The following is a 17,159-nucleotide window of genomic DNA, read 5'->3' as shown; positions in this document are numbered from 1 at the left end:
AGAGAAGCTGGCTTAGTGAAGCTTAAAGATCTGGGCAGACCCTGAAGAAAAGTGCTAGTTGTCCCCCGGACCATCATTTCACAAGGCCAGGAATGATTTTATGAACAAAACAAGTTGCAAATAATATATCTTTTATGTTACTGAACAAATAAAGTAACTAGATCTGTGAAGCATACTCAGAATTTTTCATCTGTATTTCAGAAATTCTTTACATTTTCTCAAATTTGATTTCTTCAGTCAAGAATCTCAAAATTGATCTGTGACTAGAAGAATCTATAACTCTCTTGACTGCTAGCCCATTGTCCTATTCACCAGGTCAAGGGTTGGCAGTCAGGCCTTCAGTAGGGTTTGCTTCAGTGAAGGGTGCCAAGTGACTTGTGGTCAGATCTGGCCTGTGTGGCCTATTGATGGCTACTGCATGGCCTGATTGATGTTGGATTACAACTTTTCATTTGAGAGTGAGCCAGGTAAACATTCTAACCCTCAACTGGAGTTTAAATGTGGCCCAGGTACTTCTGATTTTTGAGGCTAACAAATTCTTGAATCTGGAGACAATTAGCATTTTTCTATACCCAGGTTAGGATCACAGACAGTAGGGAATTGGGGTGGCATCCTTTGATCTAATAACTTCAAAGAAGTTTTCTAATAACAGAAGTTTTTCTGGTCTTAAGTTGGTCTACTCCCAGGATTTTACTCCTTAAACTTCCGGTGTAGGGGCAGGACTTGGATATTAGAAGTCCCATCTCAGTTATGAATAAAAAGGGAAGAGTACATTTCAAGCAGGAAATGATTTAGTGGAATGGCAGCTTTACTCTGACTTACATCTCATTATCCTGACCCAAGATTTGAAGTGGACGGAACGGAATACTAGTTTTGGTTAGAAGGCAGTTGTTTGAAATTGGAGAAATCTATTGTTATAATTCTCTCAGATATGTTCATAAATTAGTATTTAATGCATATTTAACTTTCAAACACTTTTATTTACAGTGTCGTATTTAAGCCTTATGATATTCTGCTGTCTTATGCCGAATAGTTTTTATTTTAAAGTACTAAACTATTAAAACAGAAGAGTAATTGGAACTTTTTCTTTGAAGGAATATAGTTGAGTACTGTGGAGGTTGAGTTTGAGAATTTTGTGTCTGCTGTATTAATGTGTGCCTTGCCTAAATTGTAAAACTCTCTTGGTACTGAACTTCTATTAGCAAGTAAGGATGTTACAGCTTTGTATAATAGGAAATGTAAAAAAGGGAATGACTTTCCTTGCTTTTGCCCTAAAATCCTCTTTAATAGCAGTTGCTGTATCTTTACTGCTGTGACAGTCATGTTAGGTACTTCCTAAGCTGGTCTAATTTTAAGTAAAGCCATTTGTTGGAATCATCTGCTGGGTAGCAGATATTTATTGATTTCAAGAATCACAGATTTAGGCATTTTGAGGGGGGAATAATAAAGCAGTAACAATGGGAAACACTTATAATGTGCCTTCCATATGGTAGGCTCTTCTGTGAACATTTAATGTGTATTAACTCATTTAATCCTCACAATTGTGTGAAGAATTTCTATTTTCCAGATGAGGAACTGGGCATGGAGAGATTAAAACTTGCCTCAGGTCGCATAGCTAGTCAGGATTTCAACCTAGGCCGTCTGGCTTCACCTTCCATAGTCTTAAAGGTGCTGTTCTGCTTTTGCACAAAAGTAGAGACAGGAATTCAGAGATTGGATAAGAGTTCTCATATTAAAGCACTTAAATTTTAGTTGTGTAAAAACATGTGAAGTCATGAAAAAAATGGAAAAATTCAGATATCTCTTTTCTTCTTAAGGACTAGAATTTTCCTTCTCCCAAAGGCAGAAAAAAACCATTTTTTTCCTTCTAGTCCTTTTAGATTTATTTGGACCTTAAAAGTATTAAAGCAGATCTAGTTATAGATAGCACGTATTTATTTTGAAACTAACAAAGTGGCCTTTTGTTTTCAGTGTGCTTAACAAGTTTACCATATTTTACATTTTTCTGAAATTTATACTTATTTTGGGAATTAAGAGATACACATTTTTTTAAAGATTCTATTTGTCAGAGAGAGAAAGAGAGAACAAGCAGGGGGAGCAGCAAACAGAGGGAGAAGCAGACTCCCTGCTGAGCAAGGAGCCTGATGGGAGACTCAATCCCAGGGCCCTGAGAATCATGACCTGAGTCGTCACCCAGGTGTCCCAGAGAAAGACATTTAAATGATGATTAATTGTTAAAATTACATGGGAGTTTATATGTAAAAATATTTTATAACCTGCTAATCTCTATATTTAAATGTTTCTTGATGTAGCTAACTAATAGTGGTACCAACTATGCTTTATTGAGCACCTGTTTTAAGCAAGGTGATTTATCTATATAATTTTGCTTAATCCTTAGAACAAACCAGCAAGATGAGTTGTTTGTTTTTCGTTTTTGCAGATGAGGAAACTGAGGTCTGTACAGGCTAAGTAACTTGTCATATAGTTTTCAGACGGTCTGGCAAGTTCTGTGACTTACAAGCTGTTACATTTACCTCTAGTAACAACTACCATTTATTAAGTACCTTCTGTTCTTGGGGCACTATGCTTAGCACTTAGCATGTATTTTTTGATTTAGACTTCACAAACACTTTGCAATAAATGTTATTCTATTTTACAGCTAGGGAAACTGAAGTTCAGAGAGAGAAATTAGTTTGCCCAGGTCCAAGAGTTGAAAGGGTAGGAGATAGTATCCTGATCTTGGCCTTCTGACTTATGTTACCAAAGCTGCTTCAGTATTTTACATGTCTATAGTATGTGCCTAATTGTGAGTACAGATGAGAAGTGCTGTAAGTTTAAAGAAAGAGAGCAATATTTAGATATATTTTGTCTTGACATTTAAGGTTTTAATGTATTAATATGAAAACTGCAAAGACCTTTGAAAGTTTTTTACACATTAGATAATTTCACTGATACGGAATGATTCTAGTTTCCATGTCATTGAAAGACTTAAGTAGATTGTTAAATTTGATACATTTTTAAGTGTGTTTACCTTTTTTCTATTAGTCTTCCTTATTACATAAAATCAGACCCTTAAAGTTGAACCTTGTGTTAACATGTGATTCATAGTTCACAGTAAAAGTGATATGATTTCACAACCAGGATAGGAAATGAACCTGTTTCAACTATCTTAAAATTTCACATTTAAAAATGAATATTTTTTCTGCTTGCAAAAAAGCACCCGAAGTTTATTGTGGAATATTTGCAAAATATAGACCATAACAAAATATAAATTATCCTTAATACCACCATCCAAAGATAACTAATCACCCTTTGATATATATTATTCCAGATATTTTGTTGTAACTATATTTTTCATTTTGATTTTGTCCTCTTTTTGCTGTTATGTATTTTTTTTCTCATTATATAATAAATATTTCCTCATTACTAAATATTCCTCTACATCATTTGTTAATGATGCATTATAATCTAGGTGATGATTTTATGGCATTTTATTTAATTGGTCTCCCATTATTGGACTTCTAGGCTTTCTGCCTTTGTTTTGTTGTTTGTTTTTGTTGTTCTTCGGCCATTTTGAGTGAGACTGTTTGCCTTAGAGAAACAAATTTTGAACTTATTTATGATGAGTTCCTAGGTGTTGAATTGTTGTATTTAAAGTATCCATCTGTTTTCCTACCATCTGTGTAGGGAACTTTCTATGTACTGTGAGTTTATTTTGGCATTATCCTTAGCAATTTGGGATTAAGAATGGAGTTTTGGTGAGATAGGTCCTTAGAGACATCTGAACAATGCTTATATAATTCAAAAGTGACATTGCTCCTAATAATTCCTTTTTCTTCCTCCCTCTCCCTTTATTTTGGTTTTTAAATGAATTTTTATTTCATTAATCACATACATTTGAAAAATAGAACACATTTGTGGGGTTTATTATTTATTTGGTCCATAGACAAAATCATTGTGCATATGAATTTGAGAATTTGTTACAATCCCATAGACTTCTGCAAACCCATGAATTTGAATCACTGGTTTGGAGATATTCCACCCCCTGGAGACTGGAGACTGTGATGTTTTTCCTTACTCTCCTTTCCTCCTCTTTCCTTAAACTGAAATTAGACACTGGCATGGCTTAGGAATGTCACTGGCCACTGAAAGTTTGATATTTTCAGTCTGATAATCTTAGAACTTTAGAAAAATAAAGATACTCAGGATAGAGGAAAGGAATATGAGGTAGGTGGAGGACTAGAGATTCAGTCTGCAGAGCTGACTCCTAGAATTGTATCTTTGTGTGACTTTTAGCAAGTTATGATTCTTCTCTGAGCATCATCGGTTTCCTTTTATGTAGAAATAGTTTTTATCTTTGATCAAATTCTAGGAGGTTTTATATTCTGTTAATGTTTTTTTCCAGATAGGCAGATGGCTCTATCATTTGCATTAATTTCTAGGTAAATATAGTAGGTTTTGAATAAATGATTTGGAGCCTGCTGCAGGGACTTTGTGATGCTTTTACATGTAGATAAGATACATATCAGCTGTTTGTGGTGACCTTACTGCTGTATTTCAGTTTTTCAAAAATCATCTTTGGAAATATGAGGGATTTCCAGATTTTCGTTTTAGAGATGTAGATGTTAACACTTAAGAATGGCTTTCTTTGTATTTACTCTGTGGTTTTTGAACTCTCATGAATCTGTAGCATGACTTTCTCATCAGTTCTGAAAAAAATTTTGATATTCTTCAAATATTGCTTCTGCCCCATTCTTTTTTTCCTTCCCTCTGTGAGTCCAATTAAATCTATATTTTACCTTTTGTCATACCCCCATGTCCCTTATGCTTTTCCCTGTCTTTTCTATCGTTTTTTTCTCTCCTTATTCCATTCTGGATAGGTTTTACTTATTTGTGTTCCAGTTTACCAATTCTCTATTCAGCCATATCCAATTTGCTTTTAACCCCATCTATTTTTTTTTCTTGACTTCAGCTATAGCATTTTTTAGTGCTAGAATTTTTATATGATTCTTTTAAAACAGATTCTAATTTTTTTGGTGAAAATATCCATATTGTCACTTTTTTTTTTAAAGCTTTATTTATTTATTTTTAGATTGAGCATGCACACAAGCAGAGGTGGGTGCGGGCAGAGGGAGAAGAGACTCCCAACCAGACCCCATCCCAAGTAGGGGCTCCATTTCACAACCCTGAGACCACGACCTGAGCTAAAATCGGAGTCAATCGCTTAACTTACTGAGCCACCCAGGTGCCCCTCTCATTCATTTTCTTGAACCTGTCAATCAAGTAATTTTAAAGTGTGTGTCTGAGGGCGCCTGGGTGGCTCAGTCGTTAAGCGTCTGCCTTCGGCCCAGGGGCGTGATCCCGGAGTCCTGGGATCGAGTCCCACATCAGGCTCCTCCGCTGGGAGCCTGCTTCTTCCTCTCCCACTCCCCCTGCTTGTGTTCCTTCTCTCGCTGGCTGTCTCTCTCTCTGTCAAATAAATAAATAAAATCTTAAAAAAAAAAAGTGTGTGTCTGAAAACTAATATCTGGATCACCTGTAGATCTATTTCTGTTGTCTTTTTTCTTTTTGGTTAAGTATCTTGGTGTGTCTGGTAATATAATAATAATTACATATAATTATATATAGTTATATGTTATATAATGATAATTGGTATTATTACTACTACTATTACGACCACCACCATTTTGGGGGGTAATTTTTGGTTAAATGCCAGACATTATATGCAGAATTTTAGATACAAGTACAAATTACAGTTAAGTACCTAGTGATCTATTTCTTTAGAGAAGATTCACCTGTCTTCTGGCAGGCAGATGGAATACTTCAGTCAAGAACTGAACTGACTTGAAGCTCAGTTTTCGGTTTTATAAACCTGTAGTTTGCCCACCTTTGCTTGTCCTTCAGGGAAGCCGGCTGAGAGTCCTTGTTTCTAGGGTCTCCTGCTTTTGTCTCTTCAGCATGAGAGTCCTAAAAGCTCCTCTTTGCTTTTCTTTTGCTTTCTGCAGACTTCTTAGCCTCTGCTCTGTGTAGTTTAAGACTTGGCAGATGTCTTAAAGGGAAAATCAGGTTTGTTCTTGTGTGCCTCCTTTCACTATGGGATCTTGGCCCCTTAAGTCCTGGGTATCATGGCAAGACCCACCAACCAAGTTTTGTCTTCCTGGCCACATGAAAATTGCCAAAAGTTCTGCTGACTTTTCTGCCTTTTAGTGACTGTCCTTTCCCAGCCCCTTTCCCTACGCCATTAAAGAAATAGGTGGAATGTCCTGTGTAGAATGTGGGGCTCCCTTTAATGAGTTCTTTGGGATCTCAGGTTCTAGCTGCCTCAGAAAGTCTCTGATACATTAAGAACTTTTTCATCTTTTTTATTTTATACAGCTTTTTTAGTTTTAAGAGGGAATGTTAATCTGCTACAGGCTATCACGTCACATCTAGAAGCAGAAATCATTGTGTGTAGTTCTTATGGATTAGATTGTTGTATCTGGTAGGCTTATGAATTCCTCATGATTATATTAATGTATTAACCTAACCTTTGAGCTCAAGATTTTTTTACTGTTTTCCCTCATTTTGCCTTTTGACATCTTAACTGCTTATTCCTAATCCCTGATGGGAAAAATTATGAAATATAAATCATATTATTTGTTAGCAATTGTTTAAATACTTATTGACTAAGAGTTAAAATGAGATTTTATTTTTGGTTTTGTTGGTGATTAGAAAATCTCTTTTGAGACTTAATAGTTTATGAAGTCCAGAAATTGAGAGTTTAATCTTTGTCATAAGTATATAGTTGTTTCCCTTTCTGTAATGTGCTTTTTATATTATCTACCTTTTTATTAAAACTGGCACCTGGGTGGCTCAGTCAGTTAAGGGTCTGCCTCTAGCTCAGGTAATGATCCTGGCGTCCTGGGATCAAGCCCTGCTTTGGGCTCTCTGCTCAGCAGGGAGTCTGCTTCTCCGTCTCCCTCTCCTGCTCCCCCTGCTTGTGCTCTCTCTCTGTCAAATAAATAAATAAAATCTTTTAAAAAAAGTTCATGGGAATGTTATATTTATGTGAAGACATTGTTTAGAGAGACGATACTATGGTCTAATGCAAATTTTTTGGTTTGTAAATATTGTGATTTAGTACTTTTAAAATATCCTTGTGTTACTTTAGTATGACTGTTATTTATCGTCATCACCTAAATATTTGTTGTTAAGGCATGTTGTTTTGTATGAATAGAAATGCTAACTTATTTCAGGCATCCTTGGATAATGTCCCCTTTCCCCTTCCACTCATTATCCCCTTTCTTCCCTTTTCCCTTTTGTTTTAAGTAGTGTGATCAGAAGAGCCCTAAAACCTAACTCCTACTTACTCTGCAGCTGTCAGCTAAAGTGTCACCTGTCTTACCTCCGTTCCCCCCAATAGTCTGGTACTCCTTCTTCTGCCCTAGTAATTAAATGCTTTTATACAAATGTGTACCTTTCTCAAATATCACTTTATACAGTTTATAACTATGCATTTATTTGTATGATTTCTTTTTTTTTTTCAAGATTTTTAAAATTTATTTACTTGTCAGAGAACAAGCAAGTGAGAGGGTGAGAACACAAGCAGGGGCAGTGGCAGGCAGAGAGAGAAACAGGCTCCCTGCTGAGCAAGAAGCCCCATGCGAGACTCCATCTCAGGACCCTGGGATCATGACCTGAGCGGAAGGCAGAGGCTTAACTGATGAGCCACCCAGGCGTCCCTATTTGTATGATTTCTTGATTAATAGCTATCCCCCCAAGTAGACTGCAAGCTTCATAGGAACTGTGGAATTTTTCTTCCCTCATCATTGTATCTGACATGCTTATTTTTTTTAGTATTTATTTATTCATTTGAGGGAGAGAGAGAGAGAGCACAAGCAGGGGGAGAGGGTGAGAAGCAGACTCCCCACTGAGCATGTAGCCTGACATGAAGCTCAGTCTCTGGACCCTGAGATCATGACCTGAGGCAAAATCAGAGTCAGATGTTCAGCTGACTGAGCCGCCAGGTGTTCCTGGGATAGTGTTTATTAAATGAACAAATGGCTGGATTAACTCGGCATTTTGGCTGTTTTCTCTCTTTAATGCAATTTTGATCTGGGGCTAGAAGGCGTCATATCCTGGCCATGTTCAAACTACCAAATGGTAATATTTAAACCTATGCTATAAATTTGCATAGTTTTTAACAACTTCTGAGAATATGTTAAGTGAAATATCTTGGCTGGGAGGTGTTATATTTGGAACAACTTCAACAATAGAAAACTTTTTATCTATCTTGGAGTTTTATAAAGATTTTATTATGAAGTTATTTATAATTTTTTTAGAAGACTTTATTTATTTGAGAGAGAGGGAGAGAGAGAAAGAGCACGAGCGGGGTGAGGGGCAGAGGGAGAAGCAGACTCCCCGCTGAGCAGGGAGACCGATGTGGGACTGGATCCCAGGACTTTAGGATCATGACCTGAGCTGAAGGCAGATGCTTAACTGAAGGAACCACCCAAGTGCCCCAACCTAATAGTTTTTAATAGCTTTAGAGTATATTACCAATATTTTGATTAGTCTTAGGATTCCTTGAATATAAGTATTTGTTAGTTGACTTTTTTATATAACAGTGTTTTTGGTTTGGTAGTTCCCAGACCATACAGTTTGACTATTTAAAGCGTATAATTTAGGAACGCCTGGGTGGTTCAGTTGGTTAAGCGTCTGCCTTCAGCTCAGGTCATGATCCCAGGGTCCTGGGATCTAGTCCTGCATTAGGCTCCTTGGTCAGTGGGGAGCCTGCTTCTCCCTCTGCCTGCTGCTTCCCCTGCTTGTTCTCTCTCTCTCTTGCCCTCCCTCTGACAAATAAATAAAATCTTAAAAAAAAGAAAAGTGTGTAATTTAATGGTTTTTACTATGTTCACAGATAGTTATGACCACTACTGCATTCAACTTTAGAACATGTCTATAGTCTCAAAAAGAAAACTGTACCCTTTAGCCATTATTTGCTTACTTTTCCATTTCTAGGCACTAATCTAATTTCTGTCTCTATAGATTTGCCTTTTCCAGGCATTTCATATAAATGAAATCATATATAGTCTTTTGTGATTGGCTTCTTTCACTTAGCATACTGTTTTCAAGGCTCACCCGTTTTTGTAGCATGTATCAGTACTACATCCTTTTTATGGTGGATAGTATTCTATTTATACACCACATTTTGTTTACCCATTCAGTAGTAGATGGACATTTGGATTGTGTTCACTTTTTAGTTATTATGAATAATGCCATAAACCTTTGTTTATAAGTTTTTGTGTGGTATGTTTTTATTTCTCTTGGGTAAATACCTAAGAATGGAATTTCTGGGTTATATGGTAGCTATGCTTAACTGTTTGAGAAACTACCAGCTGTTGGTTGGTTCTTATTTCCTGTTATTGAAGTAGTATTAAGAAACTCATTAATGCATATGAGTTGAATCCTTGTAAGGAAAATGGCCATCTGGAATTAGACAGCAAATAGCTTGACTTTAAGTTTATTGCTCTGAGAACTTTCTGTGACAGTATAGCTAGTCCTTTATCTTCCCTTATTTTTTTGTTTTATTTTTAAAATATTGGTTCCAGTGTAATTAATATACAGTGTTATATTTGTTTCAGGTGTACAGTATAACGATTAAACAATTCCATATATTACTCAGAGCTCAAGATAAGTGTACTGTTAATCTGTTTCACCACCCCCCCCAACCTCCCCTCTGGTAACCATCAGTTTGTTCTGTACAGTTAAGTGTGTTTTTTGGTTTGTCTTCTTTTTCCCCTCCTTTGTTCATTAGTTTTGTTTCTTAAATTCCATGTATGGGTGAAATGATATGGTATTTGTCTTTGACTGACTTCACTCAGCATTATACTCTGTAGATCTATCCATGTTGTTGCAAATCTTAAGATTTCATTCTTTTTTATGGCCAAATAATATTCAATTGCATACATATACCACATCTTCTTTATCCATTCATCTATTGATAGACACTTGGGCTGCTTCCATAATTTGGCTGTTGTAAATAATGCTGCAATAAACATAGGGGTGCAAGTATCCTTTTGAATTAGTGTTTTCATATTCTTTGGGTGAATACCCAGTACTGTGATTACTGGATTGTAGTGTATTTCTAGTTTTAATTTTTTGAGGAACCTCCTTACTGTTTTCCACAATGGCTACATTAGTTTGCATTTCTACCAACAGTGCACAAGGGTTCCTTTTTCTCCATATCTTCACCAACACTTGTTGTTTCTTGCGTTTTTGATTTTAGCCATTCTAACAAGTGTGAAGTAGTATCTCATTGTGGTTTTGATTTGCATTTCCCTGATAATGAGCGATGTTGAGCATCTTTCATGTGTCTTTTGACCATCTGGATATCTTTAGAGAAATGTGTGTTCATGTCTTCTGCCCATTTTAATTGGATTACTTATTGGGTGTTGAGTTATGTAAGTTCTTTATATATTTTGGATGCTAACTCTTTGTGAGATATATCATTTGCAGGTATCTTCTCACATTCAGTAGGTTGTGTTTTGTTTTGTTGATTGTTTTCTTTGCTGTGCAGAAGCTTTTTATTTGAGCTAAAGTAAGATTCAAGTCATTAGTTTGAAAAGGTCTGGTAAATGTCAAGACAAAAAATACCCATAAGCATGGGACGCTTGGGTGGCTTAGTCGTTAAGCGTCTGCCTTCGGCTCAGGTTATGATCCCAGCATTCTGGGATCGAGCCCTACATCGGGCTCCCTGCTCAGCGGGAAGCCTGCTTCTCCCTCTCCCCCTCCCCCTGCTTGTATTCCCTCTCTCTCTGCCTCTCTCTCTGTCAAATAAATAAAATAGAATCTTAAAAAAAAAAAAAAAACACCCACAAGCAGTATACAATCTGATGTAGGAGCTTGGTGCTAGAGAGAAGTTGCTCAACTCACTCCTGAGCTGGGTTTTGGAGAAGCCATGTACACTGTAGGAGCAGGATGCCGGAGAAGCATCTGTACTGCAGGATCTAAGAGCTGGAGACGTTCTATATGCTTTGGGAGACTTCTGGGCAATCATACTTGAATGAGGAAACAAAAACACCCCTTACTTCCTGAAGAGGAAACAAAAACACCACTTACTTCCTGCGATGACTCTCCTGCCTGTACTGACAAAGCTTAGCATTGTGCCTGCTGGCAAAGGAAAAAATACTTAAAGGGCCCAAATTTATTTTCAAAGAGTAGGCAAAAAGGGTGAATTTAAAGGTAAGAGTGAATAAATCCATAATTGGCACACCAATACTTTAGCACTTGATGTGATCTTCTAACTGTTTTATCAGTATTTCATTTATGTTTAAGCTAGTTAAGTCCACTTAGTATTTGAAGTTTTATTCTTTTGGATCACCTGCTGATCTTATTATTATTCAGTGGAATTAATATTGCTAGTAGACTTTTATATTTTCATTTTCAATTCATTCTTATAAATAGGAGAAACACAATAAAATGTCTTGAAAATTATAAAAATGGGCACTGAACTATAAAGATGGCAGAGCTTGGGAAACGAATGTTGGCTGGCATATGGGGCATGTTAGAATGTGGCATGTTGGCTGGCACAGTAGCTTGAACTGTTGATTTATCAGCTGATGAACATTCTGAATTTGATAAAGGAAAGGCTGAGAACTCCCAAGTGTATAGCGTATGTAAGTGGGAGTTGTCTGAAAAGTTGAATGAGGAAAGTTGATTATCTGTGATAAACTTGTTTTCAAAGTTGTATCATTAAACTGCTTACATTCTATGGAATGTAATAATTTAAAAAGTCAGAAAAGCACTTCAAATTTAAATTCTGTACTACAATGATCTATAACGTGACTTGCCATATGACGTATCTTAATCTTTGAGGAGAGTGTTAAAACCAGATGGTCCTGAGCCTTATCCAGCTATTAATTATGTTATTAGTTTTGAATTTATTTTTGAATTTTACATGAACAGACATAGGTAGAACTAAATTTTTTTTTTTTTGGTAGAACTGAATTTTTAAAAAAGCATATAGTTATAGTCAGTGACACACTTTCGGAAGTTCATACAGGTATAGAGATGTTGGGAGACATTTTACTCCAGAAGTGGCATAAAAACAAGGTAAGATTTTATGGAGGGTAGTATTAATTATGGTAATATTTGGTCTATAATGCTTTTGAATTTTTTAGTTTTAATAGTAGTTAAATACATATTTTTAATGTTTGTAGATCCTCAGGAGTATGTCTGAGGGATAGAATTTGAAAAATACTATGTCTTGGTCAGAGATACCTGTTATGGTGATAAGGGGAGAATTCTCATAAAATGAACAGATTTGGATTAATTAACATTGGTTTGACCACTGACCATTAGTACAATTGGAGTTACTGCATTAAGCTAGGAAAAAGTTAGATCTGGTACAAAGGAAAACACGAAAAAATCAAAACAGTGTGGTATAGAGGGGACACTGAAGAAGCACAGAAGACTTGGCTCTCATTCCAGTTCTGCCACCAATTAATTAGGAATTTTGTATTGGTCTTTTCTCTAGCCTTTTATTTATTTTTGTACAAAGTGAGACTATTAGATGCTTAAGGTCTTTTTGGCCCAGGATAAGAAAGGGTTGATATTACAAAATAGTTTTTTAAGTAAGTTCCCCCCATCACGCTTACAGTAACTCAAAGTGAGCTAAATTGTTGCCCAGCAAGATATTTTGAGAACTTGATTTAATCAGAAGATGATAGTGATTGTTTCTGTAAAATTATTTTCATGTAAATGAAGCCTTTGAGGGTGCTTGAAAACAGTTTGATATCTTAAATCTTTTCCCTCTGTGGATATATTGTTACTTTGTCTGAGGTTTGAAGAATGTGCATAATTAAGCAGCAGCATACTTTTTCTAGATCATGTCTAACTTTAATGGTCTTTGCTTTAGGTAGATGGGGCAGTTCTTAATTTTGAAATATATTCTGAAGGGCCAGTTTAATTTTGGAAAAGATTGATGAATGAAGCATTCTTTTTTTTTTTTTTTTTTTAAGATTTTATTTATTTAAGAGACAGAAACAGCAAGAGATAGCTAGAGAGAGCATGAGCGGAGAGGAGTGGGAGAAGCAGGCTCCCCGCCAAGCAGGAAGCCCAACGTGGGACTCGGTCCGAGGACCCTGGGATCATGACCCAAGCTGAAGGCAGACACTCAACCAACTGAGCCACCCAGGCGCCCCTGATTCAAGCATTCTGAGATATTCAGCAGACGAGGACTATTTTTATGTGAATGTTTCAGTAGATTTTCCTGTGTTTTTGGAGACATCAAACCACTAGCTTTCCAGTTTGATTTTTGGCTAGCGAGTTTCCTATTCTGCCATTCTTCTGTGTGAGAATGTTTGTTTATTTTGTTGTCATTCTGTTTCCCAAGTGGTTGCTATGCTTCATTTGTGTGGAGTGTGTGAGTAGGTATGTGTTCCCAAAGTCCTCAGAAATAATTGCTACAGGCTCAAACATTTTGAAGTGCTTGGTAATAATAAGCTAACTTGAGTTTTGCTCTGGGTGATGGTAAGCACATGGCCTACTATTTGCTGAGCCATTGACATCCTGTAATTCTTAACAATAACTCTTCAAAGCGTAGGTATTAGTTTACAAGTGCAAAAACGAGGCAAATAAGAGTATAATAGCTTAAGGTCTTTTATGAAGTAGGCATAGAATCCACATCTTAATACATCCAGTCATATTTTCTGCATGACTAGAGTATATTAACAATGTGAAACAATTTTAGATTTCATTGACTTAATATAAATTTTTTGTTAATGTAGGTGATATATGTACATGTTATACTTAGGCATTATGAAATTTATCTGTATTTCATTTTCCTTTTTGTCTCTTAAAATGGGAGAGATCATTTTATATTCTTTCACTTATACTTTGGATCCTATTCTGATTTTGTTCGTTCAGTTACCTTTTCTTTCCTACATTATCAACCACTTGGTTCCTATTCCATTCAGAGCGCATAAGACCCACTTGCACTAGTCTTTAAAAATCTTTGCCTTTTAGGGGCACCGGCATGGGTCAGTCCGTTGAGCATCTGACTCTTGAGCCCTGCTTTGGGCTCCCACGCTGGGCGTGGAGCCTGCTTAGGATTCTCTCTCCTTCTGCACCCCCACCCTCCGCACTCACACTGTCTAAAAAATAAAAAAGAAATAAAAATCTTTGCCTTTTACATCTCACATTAATCTGCTTCTCGGCACAGCTAAACTCCCAAGAGTTTCGTGTATTTCCTGTCACACTCATTCATTCTTTGAAAAAAACCTTTTGGTGAACATTTTCCCAGCATACGCAGCAATAGAGTAAAATGAGTACAAATGTTCCCACCTTCAACAACTATCAACATTTTGCCCAACTTTTTTTTTTTCCTTAAATCTATTTGCACCCACCTCTTTTTTTCTTCTGGTGTATTTTAAGATAAATATAAGTTACATCATTTCATTCTTAAATATTTCAGTTTGCATCAAGAAGAGGACATTGTGTTATTGATTGCTCCATATCAAATCACCACAAATTAGCAGCTTCAAACAATACACATTTATTATTTCACAATTTATGAGGGTCAAGATTTTAGACATAGCTTAGATGTATTCTCTGCTTCAGGTCTCTTCCAATTCAAGGTGTTGGCCAAGGCTGGGGTTTCATGTGTAATATTTCTTGGAGAAGAATCTGGTTCCAAGCTCATGTGTTTGCTGGTAGGATTTAGTTTTGTGAAAGCTTTTGGCCATGGCTGGCCTCAGTTCATGGCTACGTGGGTCTTTTCAACATGGTGTTTTGCTTCATCAAAACCAGTCTTTTTGAGGTGGTGTTCCCAATTTCAGTGTTTGGAGGAGGGAGTCCGTTTCTCTCCCAGCCCCCACCTCCCAACACCAAATAATTCTCAGAGACGAGCAGGGTGTCCAGAAATTTAACTCAGTTGTCACAGTCTGTCTGAATATAGTATCAGATTCCACAGGTTAACGGTTCAGTCCTACAAGACTGCCCTCTGCCCCCCACTTCAGAGGCCAGTCAGAAGCTCCACACTGTGCTTTGTTACCAGCCAGCTGCAGATAGAGATCCCAGTGACTTCCTCCTTAGGTTCAATTAATTTGCTTTAGAGTGGCTAATGTAATTCAGCAAAGCACTTACGTTTACCAGTTTATTAAAGGGTACGATAAAGGATGTGAATCAAAAGATGAAGAGATACATCAGGCCAAGTATGGGGAAAGGGTAGGGAACTCCCACATCCTATTCAGATGAGCCATTCTCCCCAGTCTCCAGGTGTTTGCCAGCCTGGAAGCTCTTTGAACTCAGTCTTTTTGGGTTTTTATGGAGGCTTCATTGCATAGTCAGGATGGATTAAGTCATTGGCCACTGGCTGATTCAACCTCCAGAATGTCCAGTGACAAGAGCAAAAAGTGTCTTTTGTTATGTTAATGAAGGTGACTCTGGGACCCTACTCAAAGGGTGTGGCTAGTTGTCAGGAGGACCAACTATGGGATTATAAGGTTGGAGCTTCCAGTGCTACCACACCCCTACCTCTAGGGAGGGCTGGAGGTTCTCCCCTTCCCTCTGCAGCATCCTTTGCTTATGGGCTCGTGCGCTCTCTCTCTCTCTCTCAAACAAACAAACAATAAATAAAATCTTTTAAAAAAATCTTTCAAATTCTCTTCATAGTGGGGTGCCTGGGTGGCACAGCGGTTAAGCGTCTGCCTTCGGCTCAAGGTGTGATCCCAGCGTTATGGGATCGAGCCCCACATCAGGCTCCTCCGCTATGAGCCTGCTTCTTCCTCTCCCACTCCCCCTGCTTGTGTTCCCTCTCTCGCTGGCTGTCTCTGTCTCTGTCGAGTAAATAAAATCTTAAAAAAAAAAAATTCTCTTCGTACTGTTTTTTCCCACAAGTTCTTTGGTGTTTCCTACATATCTAATCTTATCATCTGCAAAAAGAGATAGTTTTTCATTTTCTTTTCTTCTATCCTCCTGCCATTTTTCTTTCATCCACTGATTTCTTGAGTAAACTAGGTCATTGCCCTGAAGAGGCTACCACATTCTGACTATGTCCATTTACTTTTCTGTAGTGCCATTTGACTGATTCCTGTCATACTTTGTATAGATAGGGAATTAGATGGAAAGACTTACTTAGATTTGGAATCAGTTTTTTTTAAAGACTCCTCCCTAGGTGGTGCCCTGTACTTTGTATTGTATCACTTCAGGAGATACAAAGTCTGGGAATGCCGGCTTGATTCCTTAATTTCCCATCCACATTTCATTAATGGTTTCAGTATCCAAAGGTAACCATTGTTAGAATAAGATATTTCATTAAAGGTATCAAAATTGGAATTTTTAAAATCCTGTCATTCCTTTCACATTTCTTAGCTGGAATATTTTGTATAGAATTCTCTGTCATCCATTATAACTTTTTGGTTACTCTGAAATACAGTTTTCAAGATAAATGCTTACTTCTTTTAATGGCCAACTTTCAGAGTAACAAGTTGATATATACCTCTAGGTATCTATTTTTTTCATTTTTAAAAAGAAAAGCAAAGAAAAGCATTTTAAAGCTTTAAGCTTTTTATATATTCATTGTGTTTTTTAAAATGTCAGTAGTCTTCTTTGATGCCAGATTGTTCCATGTTTGGCAAGTGAGAACCCCTTCAGGCTTGCTCTTGTGTTCCTTTGATGTGACCTCAGTAGTCTTTATTTTCTTGCTTTTTTTGGCACAGCAAAATGTCCTTTATCTGTCATGCCTTGATGAAGGAATGATGTTTATTGTTCACAATTAGAAACTAGGAATGCCTGTTCCTACTGGATTGTCATTTCTTTTAGACCCTTTTAGGGGACATAGCTGGGAAACTTTTTTTTTTTTTTTTTTTTTTTAAGAAAAAGTATCTCTAGTTCATACTGCTATTTCCAGTTCAAAGTTTATTTATGGGATTGTAACTTTTATGATTTTACAATTCTATTGTTTTTTTCCATAGGCCATCTCTACTATTTTAAGTCTTTCAGTCTATGAACATGATATGTCTTTCCATTTATTTAAGTTGTCTTTGATTTTCTTTTTTCACCAGCATTTTGTAATTTTTAGATAGAAATCCTCCTGTACGTGTTTTGTTATATTTATTTCATTTCTTTTGAACCAGTTATAAATGGTTTTGTGTTTTTAATTTTGGCATCCACTTGTT

The 17,159-nt window shown here is 36.7% G+C and overlaps 1 protein-coding gene across 11 annotated transcripts in view; it reads left to right on the top strand.

The window, feature by feature from the left end:
* Positions 1 to 17,159, top strand: part of MKLN1 (muskelin 1) — a 331,746-nt gene that overhangs the window by 153,655 nt on the left and 160,932 nt on the right. The window lies entirely within an intron of this gene.

The sequence above is a fragment of the Ursus americanus genome, chromosome 3 (genome assembly GCF_024610735.1).
Source record: "Ursus americanus isolate L20-20 chromosome 3, mUrsAme1.1.p, whole genome shotgun sequence".
In the NCBI taxonomy this organism is placed as follows: Eukaryota; Metazoa; Chordata; class Mammalia; order Carnivora; family Ursidae; genus Ursus; species Ursus americanus.
This window is presented reverse-complemented; position numbering and strand designations above follow the sequence as displayed.